At 34.3% G+C, this 14,861-nt stretch overlaps 1 long non-coding RNA gene across 2 annotated transcripts in view; it reads left to right on the forward strand.

Annotated features, from left to right (window-relative positions):
* Positions 1-14,861, forward strand: part of LOC129479586 (uncharacterized) — a 315,981-nt gene that overhangs the window by 260,012 nt on the left and 41,108 nt on the right. Inside the window, exon 4 of one of the 2 annotated variants that reach the window (XR_010119716.1) lies at positions 9,227-9,352. The exons of the other annotated variant lie outside the window; for it this stretch is intronic. This is a non-coding gene — a long non-coding RNA (uncharacterized lncRNA). Of the gene's footprint in view, positions 1-9,226; positions 9,353-14,861 lie in introns of those variants that run through there. 2 annotated transcript variants of the gene reach the window in all.

Consider the following 14,861-nt stretch of genomic DNA (forward strand, 5'->3'; position numbering starts at 1 on the left):
ATTGGTAAAAATGAATTAAAAGAAAAATATTGAGATTTTGAATTTATTAATATTAGGAGTAATTCTATTCGGAATAAAAAACAACTATCTAAGCTGAAATAAACTTTAATATAATTCAAAGTAACAAATTATGCATAGGTGATGTCATTTTTTATAACAATTCTACATACTTCTGAGGACTGTTTCAGAAATTTGTTCTGCTGAAACTGACTCATATGAACTCCTTTCTTCTCATTAACTACCCTGAACTTTTTCTATTTCCAGTGCACATCGTCTTTCTGCCAACTCTAAACCTCCAGGCATAACCCAGATCTCACAAAGAGAGGTGAAGATACAATATTCATGGGGACTATGCTGATTAAAGGGTTTTTGGCATTGGGCCCCCATGTCCAGATGATTCAGTTAGTTCCATTGGGCTTATGTCCAGACAAGAAGGTTACTGAGGCCAGACACATCTCCTTTTAATGACTCTGAGAGCTCCGTAGTTAGTACTGGTAACTGTGTCCTTATAGATGTAGTACAGCTCCATGGAAGTAGGTAACAGACTAACTTTTGTATTAGTCCCAGCTCGATCCGTTAATAGCTTTGTCTTTAGCAAGCAATTTCAGCAACATTTACATCTATTTAAAACAGTTTTAAAAATAATTAGATGAATAAAGAATATAAAAACTTGTAGGGCTTCAGAAAATACACTTCCAATAAATGGTAAATATTATTAGCTATTTTTTCATGATAACTTGTCTAATTGTGCAAGTCAGTATTAACGAGGTTAATAAAGTTAATGTCAAGTTGATTAGTACATGATGAAAACAATTTCATTTTACTGTCACACATTTTAGTATAAAATATAATAATCATATGTAAAATAGGAAAATTATATAACAAACAGTAGTATACTCACCAATCAGCTTTAAAAAAAATTAATATTTGTCCATATTAACTTCAGAGCTTATATTGTTTAAAACTTGAATCAATATAGATACTGGCAGTCATTAGTGAACAATTTCCACTCCATTTTTTTCCCTCTCAACTTAAAGGGAATCTTCTAAGTACATGTAAAATATTTATCTTATATTTTCATGCTTTAAAAATATATTAGAATCAATAAACTTTAGAAAGTTTATATTTTTAGATTTTTACATTTAGGTATAGACTATTCATTGTATGGCTGATTAAAGCTTTCCTTACATGTATATATTAGGCTTTAAAACTCTGCTTTCTTATTAATGAGCATTGAGGTAGTTTCAACTATCTTGTTATTATAAACATAAATCTTTGTGCCTCTTCATTTTTAAAGTGGAATATTAATAGAAACTCCCTTATAGGGATTGTTGTAGAGAATAATATGCCCAATAAATATAACAATTGTTCTTAGGCAAAATAAATACTATATGTGTCTACTATTAATATAAATAATATTGCAAGGATTCTTTTTGTATTCGCCTCTCTGACTCTGTGTAGAATAGGAATGATATCCAAAAGTGGAAATGTGTGGTTTTCAAGTGTACACTTCTTCCCTTTTACTGTAGTTTTCCATTCTGCTCTCCAGAGTAATAGTACCATTTTATGTTCTCTTGCAGTAGGTTGTTTCTGGACATGGATTCTGGAGTCAGATTCCCTGGCAACCAGCTGTATGACCTTGGCAAAATATTTCTCGGCTACCTAGTTTTCTAATTCATCAAATAAACACAACAATATTATCCATTTTACTGGGTTGCAGTAGAGACTAAATAGTTTATATACAGCAGTTAGAAGAGTGTCTGCAACACATTAAATGTACAATAAACATTAGCTATCGAAACCATCACCAGCAGCATAGAAAAGTTCTCTTTACCAGTAGCTCAAATTGCCTGGTTTGACTTTTTTTGTTTGTTTTCTGCTTTTTGCCAAAATAAATGAGTGTGAAGCAGTTTTTCATATGTGCTTTAATATGCTTTGCCCTAATTCCTAGACATCGTCTTTTTTGAAGGAGCCCAACTCCACTCCATCTGTTCTGTTTCCCTCTTCACATGTAATGATTTTAATCCTTGACTAGGTCCTGAAACCAATCCCAGGCCAATTCCTCCTGGAGGCCATAAGCTTTACCCTGGTTCTCCTCTCAGTTCTACTTCCTACAGATAATTTTTTTCTTTTTGAATGAGGCTATGTACTTTTAATTTTTTTCTCATTGTACTTCATAAGATACATTTTCACAGTAATTTCATTTCATAGTCATTTATTGTTGGGACCAGAGACATTGCCTCCAATCATGAATTTACAGATCTTAACTAGAATGTAAAATATATTTTTTCCCTGATTAAATTATTTATGTTCACTACAGGCAACACGGAAAGAGATTAATTGAAGTTGAAATAACACCCCATTCTATCACCAAAAATTCTTTAGATCATGAATAGAGCTGCATTAAGCTGCATCTATAAGTTGTTTTGGGAAATAGTTGTAATTATGCAATGTTATTGAATTTCCTAAAATTGTTTTCTTTAAAGAGAATGCTATTCTTCCAGGTATTAATAGATGTTCCTGGAATAAAAGATTCCACAGTCAAATAAATTTGGAGTACATGGGGTTAAAAAGTTAAATATATACTTTTGCTGCAAGCCTACTTGAGAGAGAGATAAATTTTATATGATTTCTAAAACATATTTGGCCATTAACTACTCCTAGCTCATCTATGCACTTTCCTTTCATATTTCTTCAGGGCTTAGTGGTGAAATTTACAAGTAATATTCATAGCTCAGAGAAACCAGATCCCGACTTTTACTCTATTTAAGATTGTTTGCCTATAAAGTTTAATTTTATTGTGTATTAAAAAAGTTATTCTCAAATTGCTTGTGTTATTTTCCTAAGCTAGATATTGTAATTGTATCTACTTATTAATAATAGTTTTTGGCTTTAAGGGATCCATTTAAATTTTTACTCATAATGAAATGTGAACAATATTGGTTTTATGAATAAATAATCTTCCTCACTGAATGAACTTCCATGGAATGCTTACTAATTTCCAGATTCCTTCTAAAAATGAAGTTATCTAAAATAGAATAAAATAGGCAAAGGCCTACTTTACAATCACCGTATTTATTTTATTTTATTTTATTTTATCAGTAAAGCATTGTTTTATTTATTTATTTTTGTATTCTACTTCAAGTTCTAGGGTACATGTGCACAACATGCAGGTTTGTTACATATGTATACATGTGCCATGTTGGTGTGCTGCACCCATTAACTCGTCATTTACATTAGGTATATCTCCTAATGCTATCCCTCCCCCCTCCCCTGACAGTATGACAGGCCCCGGTGTGTGATGTTCCCCACCCTGTGTCCACGTGTTCTCATTGTTCAATTCCCACCTGTGAGTGAGAACATGCGGTGTTTGGTTTTCTGTCCTTGCGATAGTTTGCTCAGAATGATGGTTTCCAGCTTCATCCATGTCCCTACAACGGACATGAACTCATCCTTTTTTATGGCTGCATAGTATTCCATGGTGTATATGTGCCACATTTTCTTAATCCAGTCCATCATTGTTGGGCATTCGGGTTGGTTCCAAGTCTTTGCTATTGTGAATAGTGCCGCAGTAAACATACGTGTGCATGTGTCTTTATAGCAGCATGATTTATAATCCTTTGGGTATATGGGTATATACCCAAATACCCAAATGGGATGGCTGGGTCAAATGGTATTTCTAGTTCTAGATCCTTGAGGAATCGCCACACTGTCTTCCACAATGGTTGAACTAGTTTACAGTCCCACCAACAGAATCACTGTGACGTATTTAATCAAAGAATATAATGACTGAATTTGACTAAAATATATTTCCCTTCAGTAAACTTTTTGAGTATACAACTTCAGTATACACAGATTGCCTTATGTATAAAGATACATGCATTATTTAGTTTATTATAAAACTTAACATCTTGAAAACTTGAAACTATACAATATTGTGAACCATTTTGACACATGATCCAATACCTACAGTATTTTTTCTAACTACGAATGCTGGAGGCCGTATTTTCATGCTGCTCAGAATGAAAATTACATTACACTTACAGCAGCTCCAAATTCACTTTTGTCCACCAAATTGTTCAGCATTATTATTTATTGAGTACTGGGGTGGGGAATGGCTTATATTGGATAGAAACTTTCCATTTGAAGATCTCAGATATAATCCACCTGCATGGAACATTAAAAGCAACTTATCTCCATCCTTTAGCAAAAATAAATAAATAAATAAATAAATACATTTTATTCTAGTACACTTCATGTGGGGAATCTTAGCTACAAAGAGTTCACCTGGCAATATTATAATTATAGGCCTCTGCATATCCTTCATTTTATTTATTGATGAGAAAATAACCTAATATGATTTTCTTCCAGGGCTGAGTAACATGACTTGTACTAATCTTCTATTAAATTACTTGGCCATTTCATATAATGGAATGCAAAAATAAAAGTATTAACAAAACAATGTTAAAATTTTACTTATTTTATAATTTTTTTTTTTTTTTTTTTTTTTGAGACGGAGTCTCGCTCTGTCGCCCAGGCTGGAGTGCAGTGGCGCAATCTCGGCTCACTGCAAGCTCCGCCTCCCGGGTTCACGCCATTCTCCTGCCTCAGCCTCTCCGAGTAGCTGGGACTACAGGCGCCCGCCACCACGCCCGGCTAATTTTTTGTATTTTTAGTAGAGACGGGGTTTCACCGTGGTCTCGATCTCCTGACCTCGTGATCCGCCCGCCTCGGCCTCCCAAAGTGCTGGGATTACAAGCGTGAGCCACCGCGCCCGGCTATTTTATAATTGAGACACATATAACAGTAGTAAATATATGAATTCAGGGAATCCTAAACAAAAATCAATTGATGGGGAAAATCTTTCAGTAATCACCTCCCATTTGGAAATGTGCAACAGGCAAGGCTGCCAATTTTATACAAAATATAATAAAGTGTCATGGAATCAGACAGGAATCATTTCCATTTATGGGAAAATGTGGAGGATATTTCCCTTAGCAATTGATCACCCTGAGGCAAAACAAGCAGTGAACCAACATTCAATTGTCCATGGAAGTGAGGTAGAATTAGGAAGGCTTCAATATGCAGCACAAAGCAGCTTGGCTCCAATTACCACTGCAATGTCTAAGCTATTTCTACCCATTTGGAATAGTACATTAAAGTGTTTCCACTTCTTTAAGTGAATGAAATTTCAGTTTCTGCAAAGCCTATAATGAAGCTATTGCAGATTTTTCTTTCCATTCACCCACTTCTCCACCTAGAAATGCAGTTACTAATGATGACATTTACATTTTCTTCAGAGGCAGCAAACTCATGAACTCAAAGTATTGTTACTTTGTAACCATTTTTCAGTCTTGATGCATATTTAAAGCCAGACTTAGAAGCAAGGGCCACCAAGGGTGCTTTCCTTGAAATGTATTTGTGATCTCAAAAATTTTTATGTAGACAGTTCCTGAGTTGACATTACATCTTATATGCAGAGGTGAACATGGTTGAACAATTTGGTTTCTTGGGAACTCTAAAAATAAATTAGGATTCAGCAGCAGCAAGTCAGGTTTCAGCTGCTCTAAGCATTTTGCTATTATTATAATCGACCACGGGTGATCAAGTGGATGGGAAAGTAGAGCAATATTATAAAACAACACACATAATGAGGAGCTTACAGTAGTTAAATGTTTGTTTTAGACACTAAACTTGAAATTTTTAAGTAGTTCAATTTGACGTAGAAAAAAGTTAGACCTAATAAATGAGTGCAATAAAATAAGAATCTAGCTGCATAAGGGAGACAGGTTAAATCAGGACAAAGGACAGTGTTTTGTATTTCAATGTGAATGCAATGTTGTATGCAATCTCTCCTTGCTAGAAATCGAGGTGACAATATGTTTTGCAACTATTTTAAATGGAATGCATTTTCTTTATTGAGATACATCATACTCTTTCACATAAATATTTAATTAGAGTAAAATTAAGCTATTGGAACATTTCCTTTATTTACACTGAGTTTAGTGAACCTTTCAGTCTTCATTGAATATGGCAATTTCCGGGGGTTTACTACTACTTGCCAAAAAGCTCATTCATTTTCAGTTCTCTGTGAGTAAATGAAAGAACTAAAGATTTTTCCTCCATAAGCCATCAGAAAAAAATGAAGCATAAGAGTGAAAAATCAGGTTGAAAAGATGAAAAAGTGACTTGACTTTAGTTTATCTGTTGCTGTCATTTAAATTTTCTTCCTTCATTATCTTATAAAAGGTCTTTTAGAAGAGAATCCTTGAAAAATCCCACGCATCCTGTTCTTTTTTTCTTCAATGATCTTTTTATTTGCCCTTATTAAAATAACATTCATTTATTAAGTGTTTCTTCAGAAAAAGCATAATACTGTTTTAGAGGCTGCATGTTTGTGGCTCTTTTCTTATTTCTCTTCTGACTCCATTTTAATAGTTACCACACTGGAGAAGAATGAAATTCAGCTCTGCTTTTTCTTTCTCCAGTTCCATTTCATAAGTGAACCACATAGGTCTATTATGATCATCTTTTCAGCACATTGATCCTGAGTCGGTTTCATTTATTATGGCTCCCTGTGGACATCTGATTAGGTCAACTCTGACTGCATTCATTTCTCCGAATTGGTTACATTGTTTCACATTCTTTCATCTTCAAAGTAGACCAGGTATGGAACAATAAAATCAGTACCTGCTCCCTTACTTGAATTTGAATGAACTTTCTTTTCATTTAGTCAGAAAAATGATATTCTGACAATCCAATCAGAAATTTCTACTCATTTAGAAAATGCCCTAGAAAAGAATATGTGTGTGTGTACATATAAACACACACACACACCCACACAAACTCTACTACTCCTTTACACAACTCAGTGACTGTGGGTTACCTCCCCATTCTCCCCACCACCTTACCCCATGACCCAACAATTTAAAATGCCATAAAGATCTGGCTTTTATCTGAAAATCTCTCCAGCCCTCTTATATGTGGCCTCTTATCCTATCTTCTTCATTCTTTCTGTACATCTGATTTTATGTAGCCTTTTGACTTAGTGGTTAAGCTAATAATAATAGTGGTAATACCAAGAGGGCCTTATGTCACAAAGTTCTGTCCAGCTGTAATTAAATGCCCTGTGTTTTCTGAATCATTGACTTCTATATGTTTCTAAACCTCTTCAAAACAGGCTTCTCAAAAATCTAAATGCCTCTACTGCTAAATTTTATGTGTCTAACTTGACTGAGTTAAGGACACCCATATAGCTGCTAAAACATCATTTCTGAGTGTGTCTGTGAGGATGTTTCTGAAAGAGACTAGCATTTACAGAATCAGAAACTAGCATTTACAGAATCAGTAGACTAAAGAAATATGCCTTCACTAATGTAGGAGAGGGGGATAATATCTACTGAAGAACCAGATAGAAGGAAAAGGTGGAGTAAGGGTGAATTCACTTTCTTTTCTGGAGTTGGGACATCCGTCTTTTCCTGCTTTTAGACATCAGGGTTCCAGGTTCTTGCACCTTAGAACTCTGAGACTTCCAACATTGGCTCCTTTGGTTCTCAGGCCTTTGATTCAGACTGAATTATGCCACTGGCTTTCAGGTTATTCAGCTTGCAGATGGCATATCATGGGACTTCCCAGTATCTATAATCTCATGGCCGATTTCCATAGTAAGTTCCCTCTTATTAAACTCTCTATATATATCCTGTTGGTTCTGTTCCTCTGGAAAACTCTGACTAATACAATAAATAATACTCTTTATTTTCAGAAGTTGTTTTAAAATTTTTGAGCAAAAATTTTGATTTATGTTAATATTCAGTTCTTAGATATTTAGCATGCACATCTTAATAATGGTGTTAATGTGTCTGAAATGAGTGACTTGACTGTTAAGAGTATTCTGATTTGTCCCATTATATTTGCTGTATCATCCTCAGTATACTGTAAGCTCTTTGAGGAAAGGGACAGTGCTTTCTATAATACTTTGTCAATTTAAAGTACCTTGCAACATTATAACAAATAACAAAATAAGGGAAAAAATTACATACTGGTATTGATTCTTTGGTTTATTATGCTCTGTATATGTATGTAGGGAAATAGTAAAAAACATTGTAAACCTTATAATAACTGCTATGTAAAGAATATTTATAATAATACCCCTTTATGAAGATTTTGAAATTTCTAATTAACATACAATTGATTTGACTCATGGAAAAATTAAAGTTGACATCCACGTTTAATCAAAGTCTACTGATCAATCACTTAGTATGTGCCAGGCACTGGGATAGCCACAGTACTTTGTGGGAGGCTAGAATATAATAAACATCTCGTCACTTAAGCATTTACTCATTGTTCTTATCTATTAATCAGATATCAGCCTAAGTTTAGTCTTGTATTATTAGACTTATGTTATGCTACATATCAAAGATGAGAGGATTAGAGCCTGCATTTTGTTGCCTCTTTGTGCTGGGAGACTGCAATGCCATTTCCTTCATTGGCTCTTTCATCCCACAGGCAGTGCCTGACATGTAATACTAACTTCTCTTTAGTATGCTTTTTCTAATGAAGGATAATGAGATTCTGTAATGCAGCAAGGATAATTTATGAATCAGCATCAAATAAGGCTTTGAAAGCAAACTAAAGACAAATCTCACCAAGTTAGCTATTCATAGCCTGCCCCTGGAATTAAATCAAAAGCACTGAACAGCATCTAAAGATTGTGAGCCAACTGTCTTTTACTGCTGACAAGATGCTTGGCACCAGTCTGCAAATCAAAAATTATTTTATCATGTATAATTTTTGAGGGTGTTGCAAGATTGTGCAAAAGAGTCAAAAAGGAACACTCATGGTCCCTTTTAGAGTATTTTTTGACAGAAATAGTTCCTTTTTTTCAGATATAAATAATTAAAATACACACTAAGTCACAGACATTAAAATAATCTCAAATTTTGCATGAAGATCCATGAAAGTTAATAATTCTCTTATTCTAACATCTAGTGTATATTTTCATTCTAAGTCCAAAACTGAATCTGTAATCTTCCCCTACCCCAAACCCATTGTTTTTTCATAATTTTGTTTTCCTAGTTTTCTCTCTTATACCCCTCAGCTCAAACTTTACATATTCAGTAATCACTAAGCAAAGTTAATTCTACTTCGTAAATGTGTTACTCAGTTGTCCTCTTTCCTCTGTTTATCATGTCACTGCTTGACTTATTGCCTCTTCCCTCTTATCTAGACCAAGGGAGGAGGCCATATGTAGAGAAGAGGGTATAGAACAGTGTCCATATGGCTGGGATAAAAGGTATGGTAGAGGATCGGTGCAAGTTAAAGATGGAAATGGAGATCTATGGATGGAGAAGGGCCTTGCATGGTAGGACATCAACATTTATCCTTAAATTTATGGAGAATAACTAAAAAAGTAAATGCAATGATCAGAAAACAAAACTACTCTGGTGGTAATGAGTGTTAGAGAAGGCATGGTACTCAGAATCATGAGTCCCCAAGATGTAAATGTCCTAATCTCTGGAACGTTTTACATGGCAAACGGTTAAAGAGCTTGAGACATGGAGAAATCCTGGATTATCCAGGAAGACCTAATATAATTACAAAAACCCAGTATAGTTACAAGGGCCCTTAGAAGGAAAAGAATGAGAAAGGAGGCAGAGCACGAAATGTGATGACAGAAACACACACACAGAGGGGGGAGGAAAGAAAGAAAGTGAGGGAGGAGGAATATTTGAAGATGTTATCCTACTGGCTTTGAAGGTGGAGGAATAGGTCATGAGGCAAGGAATGCAGGTGGCTTCTAGAAGCTGTTAAATAAAAGGAAATAAACGTTCTCTTAGAGGCTCCAGAAGGAATGCAGCCCTGTTGACACCGTGATTTAGCCCAGTGAGACCCATTTTGAACTTTGACCTCCAAAATTATAAGTCAATACATTGGTATTGTTTTAAGCTCCTAAATCTGTGGTAACATGTTAGGGAGCCATACAGAAGGCAAAAAAGGAATGGGAAAGTGGAGAAGGTAGGTTTTGAGGGTTAGCATAACAGCACATTCCTAATAATTGCAGCTGCTCAGCAAAAGACAGGTATAGAAGGGAAAGAGAAAATTAAGTATTATTTTTGAATCAGAGTGCCTTAGAAAATAAACAAAATATCTGACATATTTGAAATAATTATGCAGTTAGGCAGTGACACAGATTCTACGCATAAGACCCTGTCCTTTGTAAGACATTTTTCTTATTTTGTAGGAGAAATATAAACATGGTGAAAAGGCAATTTAATGCTATTAATATAAGACTTAATGCAGTTGAAATTTAGTAATGAATTGTATCTTTTTTAGAACATGAAAGGTTGCTTCTTCTTAAATCAAATATCACTAATGTTTGCACAATCGTGGATAACAATATAACTGAAAATACTTTTGCTTTCATTCTAGTCCCCAAATATTTGCTAAGAGTAACAAAATGTAGTGAGCATATATATCGTGTGCTCCACATCATTACTTCATGTCTTAGTGGCTATTATAAACCAGAAACTAAATGGAGTAGACCTACAGATGTATGTATGTTGGAGAAATGATAGATTTTTTTTTTTTGGTTGTATCTAACACTGAAGTAAAAATATTTCATAATATATTAGGCAACTAAAACCATTTTATAAGGCAAACCATTTTGCATCTGAAGAAACTTAGACCCATAAAGACAACAACCCAACTTGATGACATACCAATAAGGAATGAATCCAGGACATAGGGCCTTTTGTGTGGACATCAAGGCCTGGTCCCTATTCTCAACCGCTGCACTGTCAAATTCATAGTCATACCTTATGTACTGTTAAGGTATTTATATTTTGCATTGGTGAACAGCTACACAACTGAGTATTATAAGTTGACTCACTATCTTAATGGCTGCCTAGTATTTAATGCAGCATTATTATTGTTGAACATTTGGCTTCATTACAATTTTTTTTTCCTAATAAACAGTGCTGCAGTGATCATCCCTCTAAGGGAGTCTTTATGTATTTTATTTACCTTTAATGCCCAGAAGTGGAATTACTCTTTATTAGGCAGTACTAAATTGACCTCCAGAAAAGACTTATTTATCATGTCTGTGTTTTAAATTTTCCTTCAGTAATGATTCTACTATACAGAATGGCTTTATAATTACTCCTAATAGTAGTTCACAGGAATGCAGTCACCCATCCATCTTTCCTCTGATCACATGGATGCATTTCTGACATGGCCAAACATTGGTGGATATATTTTGTGAACACTGAATTTGAAATGAAATAGTGGCATCTGATATTTCAATAAATTCAGAGAAACACTGAAGATACAGAGAAGGAAACTTTCTGCTGTTCTCAAGGTAATTATTAAAATGCGTAACATGTTAAGGTCAGAACCTACTCAATTTAACGAGGTGTTAACATGCTCTAAAAACAGTCTAATTAGAACTACTGTTGGGTTAAGTTTTCATGCCTCCGGGAGATGGGTCTGCTTTGATTTAAGTCAGTTTCTCTCTTCTTGTCAGAAAGTTATTCAAAATGTACTTTTCCTCTTTATTCCTTTTTCCTCCTTCTTCCTTCTAGTTTTGCATAAGTTCTAGAGGTTTGAAATGAGCATTTTGAACAAAGCACACATATGCTGAACTTAACGATAAATGCACTATCTGTAATTCTTTCAACTTCGTTCTGCATTGCTACAGCTTTTGCTTTCTCATTATTTTTAAAAGATTTGGAGTAATTGCTTTTGCTCATTAAAAATGTCTTAACTGCCTGTTAATTATTATACAATCATCTTCTTTATATGATCAACTTAACTGAAATCCCTCATAAAAAATGGGCTCAGGAAATGCAGGACACAATCTCCATGTTTCAGTCACAGTAATCAACTTAGTATACACACATATACACACACACACACACACCCCATTCATTTATTCTCCATTCATTCATTCATTCATTCATTCACTTTTCACGGAACAAAGGCTTATTGATCAGTTATGATATGCAGTGATACTATGGGAGATAAAAATTATAACCTATAGTCCTTGCTTTTAATTAATCCAATAGAAGAAATAAGAAAATTACCCTAGCATTAGAGTGCAAAGTGAAGTAGAATTCCGTATCATAAGATTGTCCATGTTCTTTTCTAAGTAAAAATCCGTACTTTTAAATATTGAAAAATTAAAGGCACGAGGAGGCATAATCAAAGGTGAGGAGGCATAATCAAAGGTGTGGAGGCAACGATAGACATGGAGTGTGTAAGGGGCAGGGAGTAATTATTTCTACTTGGCTAGGATACATGGTATCCAAAAGGAGCTTTTGAAATAAGGTAAAAGATGAACCTGTGTGAGAGACATTTGGAGTTTATTCCATTGGTAATGGAGAATGTTTAAAGATTTTTTTTAATGGGGATAAAATAATCAAAGATTTACTTTCTAAAATTAGTATGAAATCAGAGTGGAGGACAGAATTAAAAAGGAGGCCTGTATGGAAAACAGTTATCATTATTATAAGCTATTTATTTATTTAACAAGCATTTAGTGAATTTCTTTCTTTTCCTTCTTCTTTTTTTTTTTTTTTTCTTTTGTTTCAAACAAGGTCTCACTCTATTACCCAGGCTGAAGTGCCATGGCATGATCACACCTCACTGCAGCCTCAAACTCCTGAGCTCATGCAATCCTTTAGCCTTGGCCTCCCAAAGCACTAGGATTAGGATTATAGGCATGAGCCACCACACTTGACCAGTGAGTTTCTACTACATTCCATAGTATTTAATACAAAGATATATAAAGAATTAAGGCAAAATTTCCCATCCATAAGAAACTCAATCTAGTGTAAAGACCACTAACAAAACCGACAAAGCATAATGTGTAAAAGTGAAGGTAGAGATATATTTGGGCTACTAGAAATACATAGATAAACATATTTACCTGGGATAGTTCAGGGAAGGGATGATAAGCTTCCAAAACAAGGGCCTTAATGAAACTGATTCAAAAAAAGTAACAGTTTTGAAAAGTTGAATATGTACAGATGGAAGGAGATTATGAGCAATAGCACAACAAATGACATTTTGTAGGCTAAGACCAGTGGCTAAAACTAGGGATCTATTTGAAAGTATGACGGAATGATGTCATCAAAAGTCTAACATTCCAAATTATCTTTGTTTAGATAACTTGTTAGTTCAGCTATTTTTTTTCTGAAGCCAGCGGGAACTCTTGAAGGCTTTTAAGCAAGGAAATCACATGACAATAACATTGTTTAGAAAGGTCACTCTAACACATAACAATTGTATGATGGACAGGTGGGGTCACTGCTGGAATAAAAGAGACAAATCCATTGTTATTGCCATAATCCATGTGAGAAACAGTGTGGGCCTACAGCAAAGCAGAGACATGAAAAATATTATAAGAATCAACAAGTTCAATAGCTCTTTGAAACTAGTTGGATTTAAGGTGGTACTGAGAAAATGGGATGACTCATAAGTAAATAAAATGTTTTGCAAAACAGAAATATATCATTTCCAGATTAGTTCTAGATAGGGGTTTAAGATAAGACTTTAGCATGGAGAGGGGTTCTGTTTTATACAGTAGAGTGAGGCAGTCTTAAACACAACAAGCAGATATCTACATTAAATTTTGACAGAGTAAAATTTTGTCACTAAATTTATCAATAATTAATCTGTATATTGTAGCTGAGTTTTCTGCTTGAAATATGTTACTGAGAACACTCTGATGCTCAGAAAAAAAAAAAAAAAAAAAAAAAAAAAAAAAAAAAAAACAGGAAATGCTGATTGATGACTTTGATAATGCGAATTTGCTAGTTGGGCTGAGGGAGCAAAGCAGCAACTCATTGTTGAATTTCTCACCTTCCTTTTTTTTGCCAACAATAAAGTGGATTATATTTGTCGTTTTTTCAATATAAAGCATCAGCAATGAAGAGAAAATTTTATGCAAGTTGCAGAAAGTTGAGGAGTTTTATCTAGCAAAAATTGGAAGTATTCTGACCTTATGATGAGATAAATATTCCAATGTGTAAAATTCTCCCTGTCGTTGAAGAGCATAGGCTGGATGCAGGTGGCTCTGGCTGGCAAAAATTTTCAAAACAAATTGTTGATTATTCTGCCAGTTTACTGATTACTTTGGGTTTATTCATTTGTTCTCTATTAAGTTTGGAGAATATTGTATAATTGTTACAAATCCAGCATCATTGTCATTGTTCTGGTATTCTTTAGAGTCTGATGATGAGCTCCATCAGTCCTTTTACTTCCTCTTTAAGTTCTTGGTTGGAATGAGGAAAAGCATGATAAATGCAGAGCTTTCTGCCAAGTATGTGGTTGATGCTGAATAAATAAACAATGAATATATGAATGAAAATCTTGACATCCTGATGATAGAATACATTTACCTTTTCAATGTCAGAAAAAATATGAAAAATTGATTGAGAAAAACTTTGAGAAATACAAGTGTAGGGAACAGAGTGTTATGAAATCTCATATATCCATCACACAGCTTTGATAATTACCAACCCACAGCCAATCCTGTTTCATGTGTGTCCTTACTAGCTTCTGATTTCTTCCAATAATATTCCTGGAGTAAATATTGCTGTTTTCTGAACATGGCTTATTAACAATCCAGCCTTCGTGCAAAATTAAGAACTGTGTAATAATTATTAAATCACTCCAATAAATTTACTTAATGCTTTGAGCTTTGCATTTTATAAACCACTTTTCTTCATAGTTTAACCCTCTCTAATTTAGCTCTTGTTTCAACATCTCAGTGGTTCTTTGTAAATATGCAATTTATCTCTCTCTCTCTCTCTCTCTCTCTATATATATATATATATATAAACACATATATATACAAATAT

Source organism: Symphalangus syndactylus, chromosome 3, assembly GCF_028878055.3.
Source record: "Symphalangus syndactylus isolate Jambi chromosome 3, NHGRI_mSymSyn1-v2.1_pri, whole genome shotgun sequence".
NCBI classification, from domain to species: domain Eukaryota; kingdom Metazoa; phylum Chordata; class Mammalia; order Primates; family Hylobatidae; genus Symphalangus; species Symphalangus syndactylus.